General features: G+C 44.3%; 1 protein-coding gene across 10 annotated transcripts in view; it reads right to left on the reverse strand.

Annotated features, from left to right (window-relative positions):
• Positions 1-26,720, reverse strand: part of Apbb2 (amyloid beta precursor protein binding family B member 2) — a 311,966-nt gene that overhangs the window by 219,668 nt on the left and 65,578 nt on the right. For 9 of the 10 annotated variants that reach the window (XM_057771510.1, XM_057771509.1, XM_057771505.1 and 6 more), the window contains exon 2: positions 22,343-22,498. The gene's annotated coding sequence lies outside the window, so the exon portion shown is untranslated. Of the gene's footprint in view, positions 1-22,342; positions 22,499-25,040; positions 25,163-26,720 lie in introns of those variants that run through there. The other variant, XM_057771501.1, reaches the window with a different exon arrangement.

Raw genomic sequence — 26,720 nt, forward strand, 5'->3', positions numbered from 1 at the left:
TGGTATTGTGTCCAAATAATGCTGCTTCCTTACTTTGAACACATGGTTATGCTATGGATCTATAATTTGCTTTATAACAGTTCATAAAAACCATAAAATGTATGTATATTTCTATAGCTAAAACAAATAGGGAAGAGTGGCAATGATGATGGAATGAGATGGGGGTTGTCTGGGCAATACCCTCCCTTCCTTTATCTATGTCACCGTGTGTCAAGCAACAGTCATTCTATGTGATGGGAGAAAGTTCAGGCGAGCCTTGAACTCCAAAGGTAGTTGAGGCTATTTTGAGCTCCTGATTCTTTTGCCCCCGAATCAGACTGTCAAGTCTAGGGTTAAAGACATGTACCACCACACCCAGTAAAGTCAGTATTTTTGATATTGTCATAAATCACCTCTTAAAACTAGTTGCATAATGGCCAGTCATCTTTAGCAAATGGTTGGTACAAAAACGCAGGAATGGTGTTTATCTGGGGAACAGAGTATGACATGTAGTTTTCAAACTTACTCTCTCACACTTTCCCCTCATAGACCCTGAAGACATTTCACACCTGGAGCTCTCCAGCTCAGTTCACTGTACTCCTCATCTCCTCCCTGACATCACATGTCAGAAAGACTTCAGGAAATCCAATGGCAAAACCAGAGAGACAATCCCATATCCCCAGTTCTACGATCTAAAGCCTAGCACTTCAATAATCTGGATGCTAACACATCGCAGTAACACTATCTGATTCCTCCCTAAAGACGGCAACTTACTAGGGCTGAGAGATGGCTCAGCCATTAAGAGTTCCTCCTGTTCTTCTAAAGGGCCCAAGTTCAGTTCCTAGCAGATCACAACTGCCCATAACTCCACCTCCAAAATATCTGACACCTTCTTCTGGCATTCCTAGGCATGCACACATGAACACACGCACACAAACACACACAAAATCTTTTTTTTTTAAAGGAGGCAGGTCAGCTATTCCTGAGTGCAGGCTGCATAGAGAGGGCTGCCATGAGCAGTCTTACTCAGCAGAGGACCACTCATGCAACATCACTAACTCATCAGCCCATCAGTTCAATAGTGGCAAGTCTGTTATGGGAGTAACCAATCACTTTCTGGTTGGGCTTGTGGCCTGGGCCACAAAAGCAAATATATATGTGGTACTATAAACCCAGTCAAATGCTGACAACTGTGGAGGCCACAGCCTAGTGAGTGTGTGTGTGGGAGGGGGCTACTGCTGTTGTTTTGCTAGGTGGACATGATGTGTTGGTCACATGACCGGCTAAAAAACTGTGTGTGTTCCTAGGTTGGTGCTGCTGTCAGCTTTTGGCAGAGAAGCTGCTTCCTGCAGTGGTCAGTGGTGACTGCAGAGACTCATAACAGAGAATCAATGACTATCGAGTGCCCAGCCATAAACATCTATATCGCCCCTGTCAAAGACTAGGGAACACTGCAGAAAGCAGGTAAGGAAAGAGCCAGAAGAAGGTGTAGGCTGTTACGGAACACTGTTTTCTGAGCACGACCCAGCTGGTGCACTCTGGAATTCACAGCAGTTGTGGTCACCTACACAAGAGGGGACCCAACAACATCCTGTCAGAGAGCAGGGAGAGCTCACGAGGACCCCCCCATCTATAAAGACATAGAGGTTAACAGCTGATGGCGGAGGGACACATTTCTTTAGTACAGCCACTGCCAAAGCTCCTGAAAGGAACTCCAATAAACTAATTGTGTCAGGGAGGGAGGGAGGGAGGGAGGGAGGGAGGGAGGGAGGGAGGGAGGGAAGGACGGACAGAGAAACAGAAGTAGGGGTAAGATGGGAAGGGGGAGAGATCAACAAGATTGGCAGAGAACAAGAGAGAGTAATGGGGAATAGATAAAATCAAAATATATTACAGACATGGGTGAAAATGCCATAAGAATCTCACTGATACATATAGTTAATTTATGTTATTGGAAAACGCTTTAAAAAAAAAAACAAAAAAGAAAGCAATTTGGTCCTTCAGATACCCTATCGAACATCCTTCACCCTGTCTCTGTAGGAAACCACTCTCCAGGTTTCAGTGAGATCCCTGAAGCAGCCACACAGAATAACCCTCCCAGGTGAAGCTGGCTTAACAGAAACCACTGTGACTGACAGCGATTCTTCCTCAGACCAAACTCCTGGGAATTGCGAGCTGAGCCACAGAAACACATACACGCTCAACAGACGCCATCTGAAAACTCAAATGACAAAAGAACGCTAGAGCATCTCCTGCTTGTAGGTGGGGCATAAAAACATTTGTGGCGTGAGTGGAATATAAAACGATCACTTCCGGCCTAAAGGAAACCAATCTGTGAGAACTGAGGTCAGGACAGAACCCACTCGGGCCCTCGGCTGCCGTCCTCTCCTCCTCTTGGATCCTGTGAGGCCTGGCTCCATGTCAGCTGCGGCTTTGCTCTCTCCAACCACAAAGACAGGATCTCTCTCTGCAGTGTCCACAATCCACATCTTCTTTGAGTCCCGATGGGGCTGTAGCTGAAGTTATGCATCATGAGTTAAAGATTTCATTTAACTGCCCTACAGTAGAGGACCTCGGGGCTCAGTAACACACATGCCGGGGAATGTGGGTACATCTCCTCATGACCTTGTGGCGAGCTGGGAGCTGCAACTCACTGATGCTAACCAGTGCCATGTGGGAGCATCCTACCACACAGGCCAAGATCCAGACTCAAAATCCAAAGTACAGTTTGTGCTGGATGTGTATTGCTTTTCTGCACTATGGGAAAGTTAAAAAACAAAACAAAACTATAAAATTGAATCTGTGTAGTCGGGGACTCCGTGTGTTCCCTGCACCCCTGGTCCTCCCTACAGGTCACACATGGGTCACGCAACCCATCTAGAATTGTGTGAACCCACCCCCGTAAGCTAACCCAGTGCCGCCCATACAGAGGGAGGGAGCTCCCCAGTCCCTAGGACCCACCACCACATGGATACTCGCCCTGTGAGACTGACCCACATGCAAAAAAACGAACAAAACAAAAGCAATTACAACAGCAGAAACATGCACTACTGTCTGACTCTACAAAACTTACGGGAAATTCAATGGGGTATTTTTCTTTTCCTTGGCTCTAAAGGAACATGGATCATGTTTAAGTTTCACACTGTGACTAGTAATCACAAAAAAGAGAAAGAGGATTTGACCCGAAGCCTTCTGCCAAGCCTCCAAATTGGGGCCCAAACCATTCTGAGATTCCAGGAAAGGTGGGAAATGAGTTTTGCCATCCATCCAATTGGGTTCTTTCAAAGGTATCATCGTCCACAGAGTAAGACATGAAGTTGGCTCTGGTATATTCCTTTCTGTTGACATACTGACTAAATTGATTGTTTTCTTACTCAGATCTGCCAGTCTCAGAATCTCATGAAAAGTCAAGTATGTTCAAAATCATTTGATTTTTTTTTTTTAATTTGGCTCTGTCTCTGGTACAAAATGCAAAACCACTGTCTTCTCTCAGAAGTGGCTAAGTCAAGGTGCTGACTGACTGGGCACCACAGGACATCACAGACATTGTTGAAAGAAGCAGTTTCATGAATGTGATCTCTGTGTCTTCCCAGTTTTAATGTGTCCGGTGGCAAAACACATCGAAGCCATTTGGATTGAAGTAGCTAAAAGCCAATACTTGCACTGCTGGTTTGTAACCAGAAACGCCAAAGCCAACAGAGGTTTTAGATTTCTTCCACACCAGCAGTGTTTTTCCTTCTGTGGCCGCCATAAAAGGCACTGTACTTCAAAGAGAAAAGTGTAACCCTACCGTCAGTAGTGCATGTGCTCTGAATTAGTCGGGAAAGAAAAGGGGGCTATGTAGCCCTAGCTAAACCCCGTGTGTGTATGCAGTCAACAGCGTGTTCTAGATTCCAACAAAAATAATGAAAAGAATCCTCAAATTTTAGTAAATGAATAGGTCCTCTGCCACAGCTAGCAAAGTCATCATAGAATGTCCAAAGGAATCCAGATGTGTTTTCTGCCTGTACCCCTTCATGTGTACACAGTGGAATGTGTCTTGTGGGTGGAAGAGGAAGGGTGTGTTGGTGAATTTTCCAGTTGCTAAGATTAAAATCCCTGATAAAGACAACTTTAGGGAACAAGGATTTATTTGGCACAGGCTATGATGGCAGGGAAGTTGTGGCAGCTGGGGCCTGAGGTGGCTAGTCACACCGTGTCCAAAGTGAAAAAACCAAAAATGAAGACTGGTCATGCTCAATTAGCTTTTTTCTTTTCAAATCTTTTCTATTCTTCGGAAATTATTTCTTCTCCTCCTCCTCCTTTAATGTTTATGGGTGTTTCATGTGTGTATTCCTATGCAGTATGTCTATGACTAGTTCTTGAAGAAACCGGAAGGGACCATCACATCCCTCGGAACTGGGGTCACAGATGGATGTAGGCTACCATGATGGTGCTGGGAACTGAACCATGGACGACCAATCAGTACTCTTAACTGCTGAGCCATCTATCCAGCTCCTTTGGTAATTTTATATGCATATACAATTGATTTACATAATATTCCCTACCTCCAACTCCTCCTGAACCCATGACTCCTCCCAACTCCATGACTTCTTTCTTAAAATATCCCACTGAGTTCAATTAGAGCTGCAAGTAGATACATGGGTATAGTTTCAACTACTGGAGTATCGGCAACCTACCAGGAACATGGGCTCTCCCTCTCCCAGCACTCATCAACCACCAATTCATTCTTTCCTCCCTTCTCCCGGACCCCCAACCTTCCTACGCATTCCAGGGTCCCAGTCCGGGGAATGGTATCACTCACTATTTTAAAGTAGGTCATCCCATCTCAATTCACCTAGTGTGGAAAACCCTTCACAGGCATGCCAAAAGACTAATCTAATCTAAATTACTCCTCACAAGTGTGCTTGGAGCCTTGTCTCCTAGGTAATTCCAGATACCGTCCAGCTGACAGCACTATCACAGTGGGAGGAGGCAGACAATAGAGAAGGAACCCAGATGATAACCTCAAGGTACCCTACCCTCTAAGATAGAGGGTTCGATTCGCCCCTCTGCTCTTCCACCTTGTTCTAAGTTCTGAGAGGCTAAGCCATTAAACAGGGCTCTCTTATCTACTGGCTCCCTTTTGGGTTTGGTTTCCTGGAGCAACCCAAAGGAAGAATGAATCCTTTCCTGTAGGTTCCCTAGGTCCTCTCAGGTGCTCTATCTCCGCAGAGAGTTCTGTCTCCCAGCAATGCCCCTACCTCACCCATCAGGCTCAGGAATAGAAAGAATTTGACTGCTACCAGTACAGGACAGGCATTTATTTTGGAGTCCCCCTGCCCTGTCCCCAGTATAGATATGACATTTCCTGAAGAAACTAGGATGGATCGCGAGAACTAAGACCTTTGAATACTCAACTGACAATATACTACCCTCTAGTTACTATTGTTTGGCTCCATTGGCACATCAATGTGTCAATGAATAACTCAAAATATTTCAGAACATTAAAAGGTAACTCTCTGATCTGAAGCACTGACATAGGACGGGCAAGTTAATCCACAAAATGTCATCTGTGAAAAAACACACACTAGGGAAATGTTTCTTACTTGATCCTTAAGAGCTATCAAGTTAACTCTCTGCTGAAAGCTTTCCTCTTCATATAGCACTCAAACACACACACACATAGACACACATTTACTGGGCTGTTACAGGAGTATCAAAGAACTGAGCAACCAGGGTTACATGGCAAGGCCTTGTCTCAAAGGAAAACATGTATCCCTCACTGCCCTGCAGCCCTTCAGCTGCCCTGCAGCTCCTCTCCAACACACCCAACCTTGCGCTCGAGCCTACAGTTTGCTTGTGTACCTTGTGCCTGGTGTGGGGGGTCAGCTTCCAGGCTTCTTGGAACAAGCCACGCTGGCTCTACCCAGAAGGCCTTGGCACCAGAAGTTCCCTCAGCCTACAACACCTACTCCCTGGTCTTCCACCACAGATTCCAGCTCACCTCCAAGCAGCTCCAGGTAACCTATGCATAACACACCACAGGCAGCTCCTCATGGCCCCAAGCTTGTTCTCTGGGTTTTTCTTCCCTATGCTTATAACCCCACTCAATCATATGTTGGTTTATGATCTCTCTCCCTTCATGAAAATGTGTGGTCCAAGACAACGTGGCCATGTCTGTTAGGACCCATTCCTTCTGCCTAGAACGGTGAATGGCAGTCAGGCGGCACTCAATTCATAGATGCTGAAGAAGTAAATGATTTGCCTCGGAAAAAAATAAAAAGCACTTCTGATCTCTTTTCTTAATGACTGATCTGTGTTTCTTGTGGCCAAGGCACTCTGTAGTCATCTTTCAGAGATGCTACAGAAAGAATCGTTTAAATTTTAAAATCAGCTTATGGATTCTAAACCAAGACTCTCCACACTGCACATCAGAACCAGCAGGACACAATAAAGTAGAAAGTCACATAAGGTATAAACAACTATTTATACCAAGACAGCAAAGATGTCCTGTAACCTGCTAAAGAGAAAACAACTTAGATTTTGAGGGCAATCCTTCCTAACTACTGTCTGCAGCTCTACCCAGAATGCACCATACACAACATAAAGTGCATCAGTACAGCTGGGCTCCAGCAAACTATACACACACAGCCACCCTAATGTGTACTCCCTGTCATTTCAGACGTCAGGAGACCACCCACCCACTCCGGAAAACCACTCTGCTTCTGTGGCAACACCTCTGTGTCAGAGACAAGCTAGTCTGCTGAACTCTGGCGCAAACCATTCTAAAGATGGTTTGGTGGAAGGCAAAGGGCTCATCCAGCATATGCAGAGCTCTGGGATTGGGCTTTCACACTGTGGGAAAACATTGGCTTTTTTTCCCCTTAAAGTAAAATACATCTGGTCCTTGAATCTATTAGCTCTCCTACAACTAACTACACATGGAATCACAGTGTTTGTTGGGGGAACAATAGGCTGAGGGAACTGTTTATTTGAGAATATGAGCATCTGTAGCTCATTTGGCTAACACTGTCTCTCCATCCCAGAGTTTGATTATCTTTTCTCACAAGTTTGCTTAGCTATTTTTCCTTGGCCAAGTATCTTCATCTTTTACCCTAGTGAAGAAATTCAACTCTAGTCATCAGAAATGAGAGGAAAGTGGGGGCAATGTGGTTCAGCAGTTAAAATCCTTACTGCACAAGCCTGATGACCTATGTTTGATGGCTGTGACCCACACAAAGATAGGAGAAATCAGCTCCACAAAGGCCATGTGCATATCACACACATGTGCATATCACACACACACATGCACAAAATAATGACAATAAAATGTTTTTAAGAAAGAAACAAGAACTATAACAAGATATGAGAGGCAGAGAGAGGAAATGAGACAGACACACACAGACACACACACACACACACACACACACACACTGGGGGGGGCAGATTCCCACGCGTTATACCGAGAGAATATAGGATAATGTTTCAATATCAAGACAACCATGTGTTGCTTTCATGACCTTTCCAGCTCTTCCAAGCACACCCTCTTCTGTGGGCCCCACAGGAAGAACTATTTTGACTACAGGTGCTGCAGGAATTCAAGGTCATCCATCCCCATGGGCCATAAAACTAGCCAAACAGACCAGGCTGGGCAAAGGCGAGGCCAAAAGATGATCTTTCATAACTTGAAGCAGATGATTCAAATTTTCACTGTGCAATAATGACAGTCTCATTCCTCTTACATAACAGCAATATGTGAAAATACAGAGTTGGAAGCTGCACTCCTTATGATTATAATAACCACACACGGAACAGAGGGGGCACTAACATCAAATACGCGTACTTGACCCTGGAGACACAGTATAGAAAAAGAATGCCTTGTCTTAGGTGTCCCAGCAACCAGACAAGAAGGAATTAATTACTACCACTCATCATCTTGCAGACTTACCTACCCAGGATAAAAACAAACCTACTGAAATATTAAGTGAATTTTTTTAAGTTCTTTGAAAGTCCTCTCAAGTGTTCTGCTTCTTGAAGAATTTCCACGTAAATCAAACTCAAATAAACAGGCCAGAGGGAACCCTCCAACCCCTACCATACATAACAGCCCACAGATTCACTGTGAAAATCAAGGATTTCATTAAGCCTTGCTCAAATGCCAGGATGCCAGGGACAGTCTCCTGAGAGAGCAGACTTGGCCTCAAACCCTTGCTTCTCCTGCACGTAGCCCAACTCATGCCAAAGGCAGCTCTTCACACAGCTGCCTTGCCTTAGCAGGATGCTCATCGACTCTGCTGAGTCTCGGGCTGTGCAAGTGAACAAAGCTGAGGCTTCCCATCACAGAAGCTGGGGGTAAACACCTTAGCTTCAGCTCACGCTAATGGAGTTTCAGGGGGAGACTGAAATGCTGGCATACAGCTTCAAACGAAGGGAGGGAGGGAGGGAGGGAGGACCAGGAATGGAGAATAATGCAGCAGAACGAGGGCTGACGAGGGCTGCCTGTCAATCCTGCACATGCCCACGTGGACTTGGCCTTCTGGACGGGGGCGCCTAGAAACCCATGGGGAACTGCTGTGTGGCTCCCAAGGGCTGTGGTGCTAGAGGAGCTGTAGCTTCCGGCTGTCATAAGGTGCTACTGACGGGGTGGAGGGGCTGCCTTAAACAACAGACATCTACTCTTCTTACCATGCTGGAGACCAGAGGTCTCAGGTCAGGAGTCTGCAGGACTGGCTTCTCCTACAGCCTCTCTCTACAGTGTGTGAAGGGTAGCTGTCCCTTTGTGGTTTTGCCTCTTGTTCCAATGTCACGCCTGTGCCCAATCTCCTCTCCTTGTCAGACACCTCTCATGCTGGAACAGACCCCACCTCTATGGCTCTTCTCTTCATCTGAGTTAACTGTCTCTTCAAAGACACTGGCTCCAAACAGACTTCCACTGTAAGGTAGGATTTCAACTCATGAATTCTGATGGGGCACAACAGAGCCCATGACACTGTAAGAGCCACTGCATAGTAAACTGTGCTTCTATCTGTGCTCATCAGGGCCACGAGGGCCACACGGACTCGATAAACCCATCACCACTGTCACTGCTTAGAGAAAGCACCGTTATTCTTTTATAACAAAGGGATATGATACACTGTAATGTCCCAGAATGGCTCCGACGAGGCTAACAAGGACAAATGTGGTTTTTATTATCCTTATGAAATACTTCATTTCACATCCATCCCATCCATCATGAAGTCTCTGGGGGGAAAGGGAACAATACCCGAAGGAAGGCTGAGCACTAGTTCACAGACTATCTCAGACAATCCACACGGGACATTCACCTGACATTAATGGATGCATGCCTTTATTGCAGCCACTTCCCCTTTTACTTCCTTTACTGTGTTAGTCTAGAGTGCATGCCCCCAACATAACACCAGGTTCAACAAATAATACTACCAGAGATGAAACCAAGAGTATTGTCTGTGCTGTAGTTTGAATAAGAAATGTCTACCAAAGGCTCATATGATCAAACACTTGTCCTCAGCTGGTGGCACCGTTTGGGAAGGTATGGCACCTTTAGTGGGTGGAGCCCTGCTGAAGGAAGTATATCATGAGGTTGTGCCTTGAAGGTTTCTACCCAAGTCCCTCTTTGTTCTCCTTCTCTCTGCATCCTGGTGACTGATACAATGTGACAAGCCAGCTTCATCCTCCTGCCAACATACCTTGCCCACTGTGCTTATTTGAGTGAGAATGGCCCCTATATGCTCATACGTTTTAATACTTTGGTCCGCAGTTGATAAAACTGTTTGGGAAGGATTAAGAGGTGTGGCCTTGTTGGAGGAGCTATAGGCTTTGGAGTTTCAATAAACTTGTGCCATTCCCATGGTGCTCTCTGCCTCCTGCTAGTGGTTTGAGATGGACACTCTAAGTTGTTCCTGTGGCCATGCCTTCATGGCACCATCATGGACTCTAACCCTAAGAACAATAAGCCCAATTCAACATATTCTTTTATGAGCTGCCTAGACCATGGTATTTTATGCCAACAATAGAAAAAAAATACTGTACCCACCATGATGGCCTGTATGCACTCTGGAATGACGAGCCAAAATAAACCCTTTCTGCTTTAAGTTGCTTAGTCAGGGTGTTTTATCATGGTAGCTAAGCAGTAACTAATACAGTCTATAAGATGGATTCCTCTCCAGGCTGAACAACTAGAAAATCAAAATGACAACCTGACTTATTTTCCAAAGCCTCTACTTTCCATGGAAGATTTCTAAAAGCTTATAACTTCAGCTCTGTCCCCCAGTCTTTGCTGCTCAGGAATCACAGAGACATCTGCTGAGAAGGTGAGGGTTCCAGGCACTGCGGGAGAGTCTTAGACATATAGCACCAAAGAGACAAGACTGTCCTTCCTTCCACCGATGTCCTAGCCTTAGAGTAAAAACAAGCATGTACATTAAAATAGACAGTAAAATACAAGGTTTAAAGTAGTGAGGCTGAGAACATTGGGGAGGGCAAACAGAGGGGCTTGTAGCTAGGCTTGAACAGCCAGGCTGATCAGACAAGAGCAAGGATGGAGCTGATTAATGTTTGACTGCAACTTGGGCTGATAAGATCCCATACACTAAATGGTTAAACTTATCCTGATGAAGACCACAGAGATGGAAGGGGTTCCCAATAGCATTCTCTGCTTAGGGCCATAAGGGCCTGGATGCTTTAACACCCATCTCATAAATATTCATAAAACTCCCTTAAAGTTCACAATGTAGAAACTGGTAAGCTGTCCCAAGCCTTAGAAAGCCTACCCAAGTCCCTCTTTAGAGGGTCCCTGTGGTGTTATTTCATTTGTATTTTAATAAATAAAGCTTGCCTCAAGTTCAGAGAGTAAAACAGCCACACTGATCAGTTTCACAGATCAGGCAGTGGTGACACACACCTTTAATATTAGTAGCCAAGCTTGTTTGCCATTGACACTAGGCAGTAGTGGCGCATACCTTTAATCTCAGCACTAGAAAGGAATATAAAACAGGAGGAGACAGCTCTCAGACACAATCTTGTAGATGGAGTTGTGGGCAGCATTCCTGCCACCCGGCTCCCGGCTGCCTGGCTAGCTTATGCCCCGAAATAATTACATGGAAACTGTATTCTTTTAAACACTGCTTGACCCATTAGCTCTAGCCTCTTACTGGCTAACTCTCACATCCTGATTAACCCATTTCTAATAATCTGTGTAGCACCACGAGGTGGTGGCTTACCGGAAAAGATTCAGCATATCTGACCTGGCGGCTCACTCCATCGCATCTGGCTCACCTCCCTTCTTCCCAGCATTCTATTCTGTCTACTGTTCTGACCTATCAGGCCAAGCAGTTTCTTTATTAACCAATGAAAGCAACAGATAGACATATGACCTTCCCACATCACAATCTCATTCTGAGATTCCTGGAGGCAGGATCACTATTTAGGACTGAGATAGAGAGAGGTAAGAGCAAGTGGCTGGGTGTTTTGCTTTTCTGATCTTCAGGTTGAACCCCAATTTCTGTTTTTTGGGTTTGTATTAATTGTGCTACAGTTCCAGCTTAGCTTTACTAAATAAACTGCTGCTTTGCTAAGGAATTTTCTACTTAAGCATCGGTCTCTTGACTGAATGCATTCCTTCAAGAAGATATCAAATACACGCATGCACACACGCACATGCACACACACACATAGAATTCACCACATCCGTAGACCGCCCACAGGTAGTCTATAAATGCATACCTCTGCCCCAAGCTGGTGTGCTTGTATCTTCAGGCTACAGTCTGAAGACAAAACATAGGAGCAGGTATTTCATATTCTTTACTCTCCTTCACATCCCTCTGGAGACCTCAGGTGGGTATCCCCAGCCTCCTCCCCATGTCTTTCCTGATACAGACAACATAATCACCACCCATCAATCACAAGTCCTCACTGTGAACCAGGGAACTCCATCCATGCCACTTCCATTCTCCAAATCCTCCCAGTACTGTTCCTCCAGGGCACCCCTGGTCTCCTCTAAGAATTACCCCAATGTCTCCTCCATTAACCATCAACTGCATACCCTCTGTAGAGGACGAACACAGAGACTGAAGAAGGGACAACTCACCCCTGGAGCCCTAGCACCTACCACAGCACTCGATATACACAGAAAGACAGCAATAAACACAAGAACTTAAGCCCCTTTGCACAGCATTCAAGACCCCTCAGTCTGGTCCCACTCTGTGCTTCCGTCTTACCTAAAGCACCCCCTACTACCTACGCCCTTCCAACAGCATTGATGGCTCACTTGTACCTAATTTGGGGGCACATTCCTGTCCCCAGATTATCCTTCCCCTGGCTGCTCCCATCTAAATGTATGATGAGTACCTCTGAAGGTTTCCATCAGCTGTCTCGACCTGGCTCAGAAAGGGAAACCTCTTAGTCTTTGGCTGTTATTCGCAGACCCTGGATGCACTGTATGAAGTACGTATACTTGGCCTCGATGGCTGAGGGTAGAGCTCTATTTTTCCCCCACTTCAAATTTTCAGTGTTCAACACTCAGTAGATTTCAAGGGCCACTTGAAAGCTCCTTATTCAGTCCTTCCGTAAATATTTGTTGAGCACCCCAATAAGCAGGATTCTAATGGCAGGGATATATCAGCAAACAAAAACAAAGAAAAATTCCTGACTTTCGAATACTTACAAACACATTCTGAGGGAGAGAGGGAGAGAGGGAGGGAAGGAGGGAGGGAGGGAGGGAGGGAGGGAGGGAGGGAGGGAGGGAGGGAGGGAGGGAGGGAGGGAATATAGTGTGTTAGAAGGTGGTAAATTCCACAAGGAGAAAATAGTAAGAGGAACTGGGGCTGAATGTCGGGGAAAGTTTGCAGTTTTCAAATCAGCCAGAGCAGGGTTCAACATGGACAAATACTTAAGTGAGAGAGGAAGTGCCCACGGAGACGGGGAGATAAGAAAATACAAGTAGAAGAAACAGCCAGTGCAAAGGCCCTGAGAAGAAACCTGACCAGGGAGCCCAAAGGCCAGGGTGGTTAGAGAAGTTAGTCAGGAGGAAGAGCATAGGGGACAAGGCTAGAGGTCAAGGCATCTGGCATCTGGAGCCTTCCAAGCAATTATCAGAACTTCATCTTTTACTATGAGGATGGAGAAGAGTTATCCTAGCTCTTAAAGGAAATAGCATGGGCATCGTGAGTGTTGACAGGGCCATTCTACTAAGAATGGATATAGAGAGAAGGGTATCAAATCAGAGCCATCAGCTAGGAGGCCACTGCGTCAGCCAGGCCAGGGAGAATGAAGACTCGGCCATGGGGCAGTATGAAGGAGACACTGTGAAAGTCAAGTCTGTCAGCTTTCTGCCAGACTAGAGCTTGGAAGCATGTCTGTATTCTTTCTTAATCTCCCCCTAATGCAGCACACTTTAGTACAGCACAGTACAATTCCTGCACTGTGTTTTCAAAGTGGCTTGAACAAGGGGATCAAAATACGCAACACAACTAAAGTGGGAAAAAAATTAGGTATTATTACAGAAGTCTAAAGAAAGATGAACCAAAATATTGCATAGTCACACAAGGTATTTATCAAACCAGTTTATGATTTTAAAAGTCTCCTAAGTTCTGTTGACATTGGAAAACTCACATATCAATTTTTAAATCAATTATTATTCACTGAAATAAGGATACGGACAGGGTAGCCCCTGGTTTGTCCTCCGGAGTAGAGTGGTACTCTAGTACCACTGCCTAGAGTCTGAAAACATCATCTTCACATCTATTACTAAATTTCAATGGTCAAATCAGGATAGAAATCATACCAAAGAAAAGGGAAACTATACGGTGGTGGCGCACGCCTTTGATCCCAGCACTGGCGAGGCAGAGGCTGGCAGATCTCTGAGTTTGAGGTCAGCCTGGTCTACAGAATGAGTTCCAGAACAGCCAGGGTTTCACAGAGAAATCTTGTCTCAAGCCCCTCCCCACTTAAAAAGAAAGGAGTTTAAGGGAGTTGACCTGTGATCTTTGCCTAGGGATTTTAATTAAGAAAAATACAAAATCCTGATGCAGAATTCACTTAGAATCGAAGTGGTTTTACCTGAGCATCAATCAATCAATACTTCCAGTCCCAGCACACAGGCCTTTCTGAGCAAACAGCTCTCTCCTCTGCAATCAGATCGACCTCCCAGAGCCATCCCGGCCTTGCAGTCAGAAGAGCAAACATGACTCAAGCAAACAGAGAGCAGAATGGTGCCTTCTGCGCATTTCAGCACCAGGGGCTCCTCTGTCCTTCAGTCATCTAAACTACATACCTACCTGTCCCTTTGTGCTTCTCAGCTCCAACGGGTGAGTGAGCGGCTGCTGGGCTTAGTGCTAAGGATAAATCATGGCAGGGAGGCAGGCAAGTATGCTCCTTCCAGCTACATCCCTGGCCCTCAGTGTTCTACCTAACAAAGCTTTAAGGCAATGTTTGCTGTATCTGCCCCTCTTCTTGCGCTCTCTCTCGCTCTCTCTCTTTCACTCACACACACAAACACACACATCACCTATTTCCCCTCATTTAGAGAAAAGAACTGAAAATAAACTCTAGAGGAAAACATCTCAGTGTTTTTAAAATTACTTGGGATTTTATAACAAACATAGTAAGAAGGAGGGGGAAAGGGAGAGAAGGAGGGAAGCAGGAAAAGGGAGGAAGAGAGAGGGAGAGAGGGAGAGAGGAGAGTGAGAAAAGAGAAGCATTCTAGAGTATCAATAGGTGAAAAACATATATTGCCAGCATATGTGCCTTAAAGAGGGTGGGCACAACACATGAATTTGCAAAACCTTTACCCACAGTATGTGTGTGTTCATATCACAGATCTCTGCAAGCCACCACCCAAACAGACTTCACTCACTACAACCATTCTACAGTATAGCTTACACAAATACCTGGGCATCAGTCTAGCAAGGCTGTTCGTGAAACTGCTGGTGATCTTGGGGTCCCACAGCATCCGTTTTAGAGGTGAATTTAATCTCACACCAGTCCCTTTTCTGCTTCTAAGCGTCACACTGCCCTGACAGACAAGCAAGCCGCAGCTACCAAAGTCAAGCTGGTAACAGACAGACTCCATGAATCTGGCGAGGCACTGCTTCCTGCAGAGCCGGTGGCTGATTATCTCAGCTCTCTGAAGGGTCCCAAGCAGCTCAGCTTTCACATCCATGGTTTCTACCGTCTAAAAGGGAGACACCGAGCAGGGGAAAAGGAGGGGATAGATTGCCATCTACCACATACTTTACTAACAACACTACCAGCAGAAACTACTAGAAATGCAGTAGACAGACCACAGTCTCGTGCTATCGGATGTAAAAGATCTTGATCCTTGTCATTGTCAAATTCTAGACAGTTCCCAGAGCAGTCAACACAAAGAAAGTGGAGGCACCCACAGAAAGTGTGGAGCCCAGTCAGAGTGTTGGGCAGCCAGGAACGGGCCCCCCTTGTCTAAGCCACTATTTGGGAGTATCCGATTCCCCCACAACCACACCACCTCAGGTAACTCCCAGCAGGTTGACGGAGAGCAGGGCAGGAACACACACATCCGCCAAGAAACACAGGGAGACTTCTGAGCATATTCTGCATTTTTATTTCCACCTCTGGGATTCAGACAAGGCGTTTTTCACAGGTCAAAATGCTTGAGACCCTCCCCCTGCTGACATCCTCTACCTTCCACTAATTCCTCAAAAATAACAAGAGGCCATTTTCCCAGGCCTAGCCTACATTCATGTTTAGCACTGCCTCTGGAAATTCCTAAGTATCTTATTCATCTATTACTTTGGTGGAGTCTTTATAACTCATTAATTATCATTCTTTAAAAATAAGAGAAGTACAGAGACACATAGAGTTTGCTATGTGCTACCCACTTTGTAAGGGTGTTTTTACTTATATGGGTATGCCACAGAGCTTGAGAGGAAAAAAAATCTGGTTTCAATTAACTATTTTGTATTAGAGAGTAAGAATGAGAGAGGTGAGACAGAGACAGAGACAGACACAGACAGAGTGAGAGAGACAGAGAGAGAGAGAGAGAGAGGGAGAGAGGGAGAAAGAGAGGGAGAGAGAAAGGGAGAGAGAGAAAGGGAGAGAGAGAGGGAGAGAGAGAAAGGGAGAGAGAGAGAAAGAGAGAGAGAAAGGGAGAGAGAGAAAGGGAGATCAACTAACATAAATCAGTTCTTTCCTTACACCATGTGGAATCATTGAAGACTGAACTCAAACCATCAGGCTTGGCAGCAAGTGCCTCCACCTACTGAGCCACTTCACCAGCCCTGGGTTCAAATTTAAATGAGTAGATGTAAGAAATAAGTAGATATAAGATAGCCATTGAAAAATTGAGGTAATGCTGCCTCACCTACTGAGCCACTTCACCAGCCCTGGGTTCAAATTTAAATGAGTAGATATAAGAAATAAGTAGATATAAGATAGCCATTGAAAAATTGAGGTAATGCTGCCTCTCAGTATGAGGTAAAGAGAAAAAGCAAGAAGCACTTTGGTGCCCAGTCTACTGGGCATGCTCAAGTGAACATGACACACTCACACACGCTCTCCAACCCCAGAAGGGCTCGCCCCCAGGCTGTCTCTGCTAAGGGCTGCTTCCTCCTGCTTCCTCCAGGAACTCCAACACAGCTTTCTGCAGGGCACATCTTATCACGTTCCTCTGAATTCTGCAGAGCTACACTTCAATAAACGGATCTATCTCAGCATCCCTTCTCTCTCCTAAGTGAATGCCTGCTCAGGATCAGTGGTCATGCTCCATCCTCTCTGAGAATCCAGAACTGAGAAGCAAAGAGCTGTGGCTGGCATTTCAGCCATTTTATTTCTGAGACAGATCTTGGGGACGTCCCTAATTACTGTCCAGCTCTCCTGTCACTCAGACTCTTCAGCCAGACATCAGGAAACGAGGCACAGCAGGAGCAAACTAGCCCTACAACCTAAGTATCCTCAAGAAAACATAGCTTATGAAATCAGTATGGAATAATTTACTGAGACACTACATTTTGTCCCCAGATGGGCCTTAGTTACCAACAGTTATAAGGAAAAAAAAGGCCATTTTCTTTCATTCTCAAAGAGGGTTGAGAAGGCAAAGTACACAGAACAATCTTCTAGTGTAAGCTAGCACGGTGCTGATGCTCATTTCCTAAATCAGTTACCTGCTTAGATACTGTCTGTGCGGAAACATTCAACAGGCCACTTTTGTTTATGAATGAAACTGGGAATCGATAACTTCTTGGCGCACATAATTTATAAACTTCCATTTTGAATAGTTATCGTGTAAAAATATAGAACTTACTGGAACGGTATAATCGGACTAAATGTTTTATTCATCTCAGATCAGTATGGGAATCAGAAAGCACTGTTTGTTCTCCTATCAGTAATTACATTAAAATACATAAGCATAGACTGCGCGTCACTCACATATGGTATCTATCACAGCTCTAAAGGGAATCTGAAAGCTACACAGAGAAGTAAAATATAAAATATATAATATTCCAAACAAGTACTCCATCAACGTATCCACCAAATGTGGCCTTTGGTAATAGAAGCAGCCTCGTTCTTAATCCTTTCGTGGGCTCAGTGATGACCAGATTTTGTGTTTACGGTCAAATTATTATAGTCTGGAGACTTCACAAATGCAACTGTGCTGTAACTTCAGTGAATCAATCTTTCTGGACCTCTAAATTTAGCCCCTCCCCCCAAAAAAAGCCATTCAAAGTAAAGGTAAGAGGGTATGCTCACCGCCTATATTTTTCTCAGTTTCAAAAGATGATCAAGGCAGAGACATGGAAAATTTGATGCTTGAGTCGAAGAGAAAATGGGCATCAAACTGTTTGTCATCTTCATGAAAGGCAAAGTATTGCTCAGATTTTGAGTAACACGGGACTGGGGCCATAGCTCAGTGGTAGAGCCTGAGCTCAGCCGTGGAAAGAGTCAGCTCATTACCCAGTGCCCAAAATAAAGACGGTAAGACGGGGCAGCAAATACACCAACACTGGCTCTGCACTGTCGTCTACCATCTCAGATTCGTATGTCATAGAGAAGCTCACAGACACTAGTAAAAACAATGGAAGAGATGCAGATATAATGCAGGTAACAGAAGTTTTTTGTTTGTTTGCTTGATGGAAGTGGATGGGCTGCAATGAAAGTCTAGTTCTCAAATCTATTTCATAGAAAACCTGCACCACAAAAAGCACTGGCCTAAGGATAAGCATGCAACTCAAACAGACTGAGTGATCGATTTGCTAAAACGTCTCATGACAAGTAGAGGATAAAAGAGTCCATTCAGCAAATGGTGCTAGAATATATATGCAAAACAAAAAGACAAAGGTAGTCTGGACTGTCCGGCATTAGTAAAAATTAACCTCGAATGGATCAAAGACTAAGATGTAAGGCCTAAAAGAATAAAAGCTCTTTAAGAAATAGCATCAAGAATATCTCTGAACTTTAGTAAAGGCCAAGAGTTTTGTGCCATCAGAGTCATGAGCTTTATATGCCGGCACGTGCCTGCAATCCTGGCTCTCTGGAGACAGGGCAGGAATATCTCAAGTCTGAGGACAGCTGAATAACAAATTCCACGCTAGTCTGGGCTACACACAAAGGGAGAGTCAGAGACAGGAAGGGAGGAGGGAATGGAAGGGAACCTTTAAAAGAAAAACATGAACTGAACTTCGTTATAATCAAAAGTTTCTGACCATTAAGAATATCATTAGTAAAAACATTACACATATAGTTTTCTAGATTAATATAACTTAGAATTAATTAAAATTTACATCATATCACTGCGGGATATTGCATTGGCGAGTTTTACGACAACTTGACACAAGCTAGAATCATCAGAGAAGAAGGAGACTCAACTGAGAAAATTGCCTACAAAAGAAATTACATCTTACATTGCTGTAGGTAAATTTGAGGGCATTCTCTTAATTAGTGATCTATGGGGGAGGGCCCAGCTCATTGTAGGTGGGGCTACCCCTGAGCTGGTGGTCCTGGGTTCTGGAAGGAAGCAGGCTGAGCAAGTCATGGGAAGCAAGCCAAGAGCAACACCCCTCCATGGCCTCTGCATCATCAGCTTCTGCCTCCAGGTTCCTGCCCTGACTGCCTTCTGTGGTGAACCGCGATGTGGAAGCATAAGCTAAATAAACCCTTTCCTCCCCAGATGGCGTTTGGCCACGGTGTTCCATCACAGCAATCATGACCCTAACTAGGACACACGCAGAAGAGAGATTCCATTAAGAAAGTTAACGAGCCGGGCGATAGTGGCGCACACCTTTAATCCCAGCACTGGGGAGGCAGAGGCAGGCGGATCTCTGTGAGTTCGAGACCAGCCTGGTCTACAGAGCTAGTTCCAGGACAGGCTCCAAAGTCATAGAGAAACCCTGTCTCGAAAAACCTAAATAAATAAATAAATAAATAAATAAATAAACAAATAAATAAGAAAGTTAACGAACACAGTCAGAGATTAGGTAGTGGAGGGAATGTGTGCAAATCTTACACACACACACACACATACACACACACACACACACACACACACACATAGAAAGAAAGCATAACAACCCAATATAAAAGCAGACAAAAGATATGCAGTCATTTCTCTAAAGAAAGTCCAGGAGTGGCTGCAGACATGCAACTAGATGTGATCTGCTCTGAAAACAACACTAAGAAAATCACACATCTAATTAAACACCATCAGTGCTTAGAAACAAGCATAATGTGGTTGTCATTACACAAAACCAACAGTACTTCCATATATTGCTAGCAAATAATCTGAAAAAGAAATCTTTTAAAATTCCATTTGTAAAGGCACAAAAAGAACAACAAAAATCTCTTGGGAATAAACTTAACTCAAAAGTGCAAGAGCGGGACCCTGAAAAAAAACCACAATGCTGCTCAAAGAACCCAGACCTTTTAAAAACATGGAGATACAGTCCATGTCACGAGTTCATGAACCAACATTCTTAATACTGAGATAGTGTCACTGTGATCACTATCAAAGGGCTGGTTCAACATTCAAAATGCAATTAATACTACAGACAAACCACAGTTCGGCTACTTTTCTTCTACCGCCCAGAAACGGCACTACCGACAGTGGACTGGGCTCTCATTCACCAATTAGCAGTCAAGAAAATGACCCCACAGACGCCCTCAGCCAATCTGCTGGAGGCAATTTCTCAGTGGAGGTGCCCTTCACCTATGTCTTTAGTTTGTGTCAAGTTAACAAAAACCAGTGTAATTCTGTGTTAGGATACATTATCACAGGCCACAGAATAGACCAATCATACAAAAAGAAAAAAATCAGAATATACCACATTAAAACTGAACCTAATATAAAGTTCAGACTTCAGTGAATTACATCAGTACTAACAGATGTGCCACACTGATGTAAGACATAAGGAATAACAGGGAAAGAGGCAGCGACAGTTACACAGAAACTGCTCCATTCTTTCATAGCCAAACTCACTCCCTGCAGAAGTCTACTAGTTTTAAAATAGGTAATGATAATTAACAAAATCAAATAATGACTATAAAGTCTGATAGTCACAGGACTGGGGCGAGGGCTGTCTCAGCACTCACGGCTGTGCTTGGATTGGCTGGGATGGAAGCCAGATGAGGTTTTGGTGAGAGCAGCATCCCTGCCCAGGCTATTAAACTCTGGGCAGCTTCCTGACAACCCCTCATTTGGCTGCTCCCCAGCCATTGTATTTACAGTAAATAAGACACCACTACTAGCATAAGGAATTATCTTCCTTATCAGTAATTTGCTCTAAGTATAGGCTCTGGGAAGCCTTCCTTTTAGATCCAAAAAGCAAGTAATTGAGTTAAATAGATTTTCAAATGTTCCTGAAACCTAAATCCTATTCCGCCCTTGTTAACAGCCCTCTCTACCAGTCTCTCCACCAGGAAGAACTGAGTTCCATCCCTGCTTCCAAGCAGCCTGTTCTATGACTTCACACTGGCCTGCCCTCTCTACCCTGACCCTGTGAAAACACACTACCCCACAGTCATTTCACATTGAGACCTCACAGCCTGGAAGCCACTGTCATCAGGGTGTTTCAGATTTGACAGTCACCTGACCCACCAGCTAATCTGTCTGCAAAGTGAAACAGGAAATGCTGCCTTAGGGCTAATTTGGGGGCAGAAGTTCAAGCACACAGGTACATGTATGTCTGCTTATTTGATTATGCTAGAATGCATGCATGCCCATGTGTATCTGTGCATTTATGTGTATATACGTATATATGTGTGTACAGGTATATGTGGATATATGTATATGCTATCTAGGAATACTTGTATGTGTATATGAATTTCTGTGTACATATATGTTCATACATATGCACGTATGTTCATATGTGTGGATGTTCATGTATCCATCCTCCCCAACTTCTGCTCCTCCCTGTATCTTTCTGCTCTTATTTCTCTAATTAACTTATTTCTCCTAAAGTTGCCTCCAGCTGCTCCAGCTGAGCAAACTCACAAACAGAAAAAGGCTCTTTTCAATACTTTTCAGTGACAGTACTGAGGCCTCCAAACCCTGATCATTGTGACCATGACTGGACAGACCTATGTCACATGCCCAGAGTGAGTCAGTGAGTCCCTCCTCCAGAGGCTAACAGTGAGGCCATGGGGGGGCGGGTGTAATACCCTGAGGGAAATCTGACCGATTCGGTAAGGATGCAGGGCGAGCAAGGCCAAGTCAGGCGCTCAGACTGCTGGATCCTCCTTCCTAGTGAAGACCTGTCAAGTCTCCATCATTCACGCCGAGTACCCCGCCACTGCGAGCTGTCTGCAGGACTGTCCCTGGACATGCACGCCTCAGAAAGAATCCTACATAGTTGCATTCTGATACACAGAACTATGATCACACATTCATCTAAATGCTATTGTTTTGGGGGCATTTCCTTTCTAATCATCTTAATGTCAAATGCACAAATTACTAAAACTGTAAGTAGTTTTTGTTTGGGCAGAAAAGCAAGCATTACAATTTTGCCAGACAGTGTGAACAGCCAAGGACTCCAGGAGAAACGAGCCATCTTTCCAAGTATGAACCTGGATAAGTTATATAGCCTTGAGTGAGGACGCAGTTTTCTTCCTACTACAAAGCCAAGACTAGTGGGGCCGATTTGGGTGGCCTCTGTTCATATCTGTACTGAAGATCTTCCTCTATGTGAGAGAGAAAAGGAAGAAGAAAGAGAATGAATGAGACAAAGGACAGAAAAGCAAAGAAAACAACACACTACGTGGAGAAAGCAATCAGGATGCCTCACTGACATGGATTTTGGGATCTCTCAATTAACAGGTGATGACCATTTAGGACTGGCTCCAAATACTAGAGAAAGAACAGAACCACATTCCCAGCCAGACCCACTTCTCTAACACCAACCTGGGAGCACTGGAGTCGGCGTCTAAGTCAGCTTTTCACAGGGGCTTTCGTTTATGGATTTTCCATCCAGCAAAGGTCTCTAGTCCAGGGATGGGCAGATCCGACCACAGCATGCTTGGCTGGAGAGCACAGCAGCTCCCCCACAGATGCTCCAACCTGGAGGGGCAAAGGCACGGAACCATTACTAGGTCTGATATTCTCATCCATATACAGTCTCCCTCTCTCTTCCTCACTCTCTCTCTCTCCATCATAACCCAAGCAACACCTTCCAAAGGGTTAAAATCCTCAATGAACAGAACCCACTCTTGTAGGTATGCTAAACACAAGCTGGGCCTACTGTGGTGGAGGCTGGAGCATTGAATCATTCCTGAGAAGGGTCTCTGACCGGTGATGCCCTCTGTCTGTGGAAAGTTTTCAAGCCAGATGTTTTAATTAACCACGGAAAGCACAAGCTACAACTAAAATTTCATGAACACACTGATCTGCCCCATGGAAAACCACAGGAATGTTCTGGCAGGACCAAGTCTGAATTCTTGGGACACGGCGGCCTGGAGTCATTCCCCTTAGGAACTCAAACAAAAAATTAACTTGCTCAATATGTTTCAAAAAAGCAAAATGAAACCCAGATTTAATCTCAATCAAACACGAGAAACATTTCAGAACTTCAAAGGACACCACAAAGACACCAAAGTAGAAACCACAAAGCAAGCTTTGTGTCCTTTAGTAATCAGAATATATTTTCATTGCAATGTGAATAGTGCCACAATTTTATGGGCTGAACAACAAAAGAGAAACTAAACATCTTTTGTTTCTTAATAGGGGAAATTATGTACAAAACTAATCCTCAATAAATAAGCTATAAGCATTATCAAATGTATATTGTACCCAAAAGTATTACCAAATGTATACTGTATTCATAAATATTACCAAATGTACACTGTATCTAAATGTACATAGTATCCTTAAGTATTATCAAATGTGTACTTTATTCATAAATATTATCAAATATACACTGTATCCATAAATAATATCAAATGTATACTTTATTCATAAATATTATAAAATATACACTGTATCCATAAATATTGTCAAATGTATACTTTATTCATAAATATCATCAAATAGACAATGTATCCACAATTATTATCAAATGTATGCTATATCCATAAATATTACCAAATGTATACTGAATCCCCATAAAAGCAATCTATAACTACTCAACCACTACAGAGCCACACCTTAGCGCCAGTGATCAAAGACATTCAGACAGTTGGTATTAAAATAACTGATGCAGAATAATATTGGGACTGACAATTTCAGCTCCCAAAAAGCAAAAGAGGCAATCTTCTGACAGCAATTCTTGAGCAGTAAGAGCAAAGAGACTACGAAGTCTTCACGTGTTAGCGTTAATTATACTAGTAGCTATGACAACATCTATACATTCTAAATACTGAAAGCCTATGCAAGGAGGAGTGGGACCAATGCCATTCTCAGAGATCAGTCTACGATTCTTTTTCTGTAGTCAAAACAGTATCCATCAACCCCTCACAAATGTGCCAGAAATAGTATCATATTAATCTCTACCTTCACCTGAAACTTCAGTCCCCAAATCCAAAGAAATCAAGATAATAAATCATATAAGCATGGACTAGCCCATGGATAGCCTAAAGACATTAAACATGAATAATGGCATTTCTAGAATGTATTTCTATTTCCCTTTGGATGCTTTCCAGTTTATATACAATTAACATATATGTTTTCCACAATTATAATTTTTTAGGGTTTCTTTAAGAGTATGAGAATGCAAAACAAGACTGGGATATCTATCTATATTCACCTTCTCTGTAGACTGCCTTTTATCAGAATAATAAGGGCTAATAAATGAAGAATTATTCGCCTAAATTCAGCACAAACTGGTCATCCCTGATACAAAAATTAAAAATATTCTAAAACCTAAAATGCTTTCAACGCCAACATGGCACCATAAGTGGAAAATTCCGCGATATGAAATTTTGTTGCATGTAGACAATTCTCCAAAACAATGCATCAATTTACCTTCAGGGTACATGTATATGGTGCCATGAAACAGAGATTACATTTTTGTTTATACTTGGATCTTACCCTCAAGATATTTCATTATATAAATATCTCAAAATCAGCAAAAAAAAAAAAAATAGATATCTGAAAGACTCCTGGTCCACGCAGCCCACGGAAGGGCATCACTGTGCAGCGCTTCACTCAGAAATTAAAAACCCCAGTGTACAGTAACACTTCAGGCTGACAAACAATACTGTCCTAGAAACGTTTCTTGCTCTATTCCACAAAGTTACCACAGATAGAAAATTCTACCCAAATTTTGTTCTCAGTAGCCTGCCACATGCCCATCCCTTAATTAAAAGCCCCTCCTAGGAAGAGCTAACAGTTTCACAGTACCAAGATCTTTAGCCGCCCAGGAGGCTCTAAGCATCCCAAGAAACAAAGGGTGCAGTGGGCCTTGGGGCCTTGGTGATCGTACCCAGAGAGCCCATGTCCAGAGAGGTCAAATGCTTTTCCTCAGCCATACTCCAAGGAAGCCGGCATCTGAGTCTAGCTCACTCTGGGTGCCTCAACTCTGACCCTGTACATAGCTCCTTCTACCACTGAGATACCTCAGCACTCACCCTCAGAAGTAACAAACACATGTATGAGTCACACACACCTGCTAAATCTGTATCAGCAAAATCAGAACAGACAGGAATTTGTTCCACTGAAACCGAAATTCAGGCAGGAAGAAACGAGAAGACTCGACTCCAGGCTTTAAAAGCCACAGCTCTGCTCACAATGCTCTCAGAGAAGGAACAATGGCTGCACTGTGCACTGGCCGCAGGTGTCCTCAACAGAAACTGCCTGTCAAGCTGAGAGCTCTCTGGTGCGAGCCCTGGCCTCGTGGATAACAGCGTAATTCCCCCCAGTTCAAAGCAAGACAAGAGGTTTTCAACAAGATAAAACTATGCTGCACGACACTACCTGCAAGAGACAGGAAAGACGCATGCTCGCCCGTTTTAGAAATCCGTGATTCGTAATACCACGTCCTGAGGTGTACCTCTAAAATCATATCCGTCTTCAGGGAAAGACATTAGCAGGTTGGGGGGGAGGGGGAACAAGTCGGTATAAAGGAAATAACAGAATGATCTCTGCGGCCTCACAGAATGGGTAGCTTTTCCTTTCCTCCAGAATTATTTCTCTGAAACAGAACCGCCTGTGCTCCTGCTAGCTGTCCACCTGCAAGGTCCATTACATGTGCAGTGGCTGCCTAAGAGTCTCACCAATGTGACTGGCTTGAAGAGCAAGGGGGCAGGCAGATGGCAATGGCCAACTCAGAACCACTCGCTGAAAGGCCTATAATGAGGCCTTCCCAGCATCCTCTCCCCACTGTGTCACAGGATAACAAAGGCCTCAACTGTGAGTGAGCCGCACCAGGGATGATGTGGCCCAGCTTTGTCATAGCAGAGCCCAGCACAATGAGTCTCCCTTCACTGGGAAGCCGGGGGGGGGGGGGGACAGGGACACACACACACACACACACACACACACACACACACACGGCTTTCTACCCCAACCTGCTCTTAACATCTCCACCATCCATGTCCATGGCAGCACCTGAAGAGGATACAGTGGGGACCATTAGCTGTTTCCTCACTGCCTCAGTTCTAATGCTAACATCCAATGTCCACACAAGCAAAAGGACTGAAACGCTTTCTGATGTTTTCCAGCGATACCAGAGCTGTGTGACGAGTCACGTTCTAGTGATGTCCTACAGTTATTTGTCACAGATGACACCGTTTAAAGTTAGCAGTCTGGTCAGAACTGACCTAGCAACCACAAACTGCACAGAATCGTGGTTGACGTTGGCGTCAGCAAATGATCATTCTCAGCAGATGACTAAGGAAAATGAGATTAGGCGCCGTGAATGCTTGCGGTCTTGGTTGTGTGTTGTTTGGTTTAGGGGCTGCAGCTAGCAGGCTTTGATGAAATGTGCACCCAGGAAGTGCTACCCTCTGAGGGCCTGGATGTTTGACCAGCATTTGTCTCTTCCTCGCCTCATGGTCCATGGAAGACTTCTGCTTTGCGGGCCAGATTGAAAATGTCAGCAGAGCCAATTTATCACTGCGAAATTTCTATCTCAAAATGACCAGGCACGCGAGACCAGAAATAATAGCTGGAGAACAGTCCTCTTGGAGCTGCGAGAGTTTGATTTCAAGAACTCAGATTGTGACCTTGGGTGATGGCTCACTTGATGAGCAAGTCTGATGAGATGAATTCAAATCCCCAGCATCTGCAGAAGGGCTACCGTCACAGTGCTGTGAGGGACAAAGACAGGATGGACGCCACCAATCTA

The sequence above is a fragment of the Chionomys nivalis genome, chromosome 6, assembly GCF_950005125.1.
Source record: "Chionomys nivalis chromosome 6, mChiNiv1.1, whole genome shotgun sequence".
NCBI lineage: Eukaryota > Metazoa > Chordata > Mammalia > Rodentia > Cricetidae > Chionomys > Chionomys nivalis.